Source organism: Morone saxatilis, unplaced genomic scaffold (assembly GCF_004916995.1).
Source record: "Morone saxatilis isolate NCDOM2014 unplaced genomic scaffold, NCSU_SB_2.0 Contig10, whole genome shotgun sequence".
NCBI lineage: Eukaryota > Metazoa > Chordata > Actinopteri > Moronidae > Morone > Morone saxatilis.
In genome coordinates this window covers 1,705,275-1,707,495 of record NW_023339652.1, presented here as the reverse complement: position 1 = coordinate 1,707,495, position 2,221 = coordinate 1,705,275, and positions in this window count along the sequence as shown.

Sequence of the window (2,221 nt, the reverse complement as noted above, 5' to 3'; positions counted from 1 at the left end):
ATTGTACAGCACAGATTAAAACGTGCAGTAGATGCAGTATTGTCGGGGGTGATGGTTTCAGGGTATGCAGTTCAGCAGTAGGAGCATTTAGATGTGGACTTTCCGTTCCTGCTCTGGATGGAAACTGATAAAGCCTCGTTCAGCCGTCCAAACGTGGCGGCGTGCTGATAATCGCAGCGTTCAGATGGCCTCAGGCTCAGTGGGAGCTGCTGGAAGAAGTGTCACAACAACAAGGGCCGTCTGCTGCAACGTTGACATCTGCTGGCTGCCGGGCTGAAGCACAGGACAACATGACAGCCTTCAGACCTGGACCCTGCTGGATTTCAGTAGAACCCCAAAACACAACACAGAGGAAAGGAAACTGTTACAGGAAATACACGTTCTGTTATATCTGCTAGGAAACGCTGTAGTGAAAGTACACACAGTAACTGAGGGTAAGATTTATGGCTTAAATGTGGTCCCAAAGGTTCATGTATTTACTGATTCAGTTTGACGTGTGAAAATAAATAAATTAGTATTATCATATTTTGTTATTGTATCACAAACATTATGCAGGTTACATCTCAAGTATATCCACGTGTCTTTGTCCTGCTCTCAGTGTTAATGGATGATGAATCTACAGTTGGACATCGAGAAGGATGAATGGTTGGATGGACTGATGGTTCTGTCTTTGGATAGATGGATGTACAGATTATTTTACGATTAGATGAATGAATGGATGAATGGATGGTGCTTTAGTTGTATGGATGGACGGACAGGTTGAAGGTTCTTTGGATGGATGGATGTAGGTTTCTTTGGCTGATTGATTGATACCTTTGGACAGATTCATGAATAAAAGTATGTTTGGATGTAAGGAGACAGTCTCAGAACCTATTTGCTATCGTCTGATGGTGATTTATCCTCTTGGGACAACTGACAATGCTTCGGGGCTTCCAGTGTAGCCAGCAGATATCCAATATCTGCAGTCTGATTAGCAACTTCATACACGAGAATGACAAGAAAGACACATTTCAGCTCCCTATAAACAGATATTAACAGATAGATGCAGATCCATTTTAAAAAAGAAAATCAAAAGCTTGCAGTTTGTGCAACCAGAGACCTCTCAAACAGGATTGATCAATACTACTTGGACTACAACTACAGATTAAAATGTAGGTGGGCGGATTCATCCAAGAATAACACCAAACGGGGAAAAATGTTTCGCCTCGCATTACTCGTGCAAGTTTACTCGCTTATACACTTATTTTTGCTCAAAGCTGAATATTTTTAACTTTTTTTAATTTGTCCAAATCGAGTGTGAATTTGCATCTATTAGAGCTTTTCACTGATGGTGAATCTAAAGTCAACCCACCATAAAACCATCATAAGTGGATGGATTGAAAACATGTTTTTTATGTTCTTTGTTTTATCTGTTTTATTTTATATATCTTGATTTTGAACATTTTGTCTTGTCGCTCAGTGGTTGGATGAATGGTTGGATGGATGGTTCTGAGGTTGCGTGGATGAATAAATGGATGGATGAATAAATGGATGGATATTTGAATGGACGGATGGTTCTATTGTTGTATGGATCAATGGATAGATGGGTGGTTTGATGGTTAGATGGATTGATGGATGGATCGTTGGGTGGTTGCCTGTCTCTCTTCCTGTTCATGACTCCGGTGAGAATGTTGTCAATGATGTGAGAAAGAGCGAACGTCTCCATCCTTCCGTCTGAACGTCGCCTGCAGCGTATTAAAGCGATTCTCTCCGTGAGATCCAGTTTTGTGTTCACTCCCAATCCCCCCACCAGCTTTCCCTCGCCCCTCCACTCTGTCTCTATTTATAGATCCTGGTTCATTGTAATGAACAGGATTCCCAGCTCTCTCTCTCTCACTGTCTGCCCTCCCCAACAGCTCAAACACACAAAAGATAAATGGGAAAAAAAGTGGGAATTAAAGGAATATATTAAAGAACGGGCACTCAAGCAAAATATACAGCAATGTGTTTGGATTTAGATGCAATGACAGAACCCACTGTTACACATATTTGTGTAAGTGGTTGACATTGGACTCAAGGTTATTGTAGTCCTATCATGTGCGTGGACTACAAAAATGTAGGTTGACGGAAGCAATATTTAAGGAAAAACACCCAACAATTGGCTAACTGGTTAATCTCAGAGAACCAGCTTCTCAGACCAAAACAAGGAGAAAACTCATTAAAACCGTCTCTGTTAGTGTTT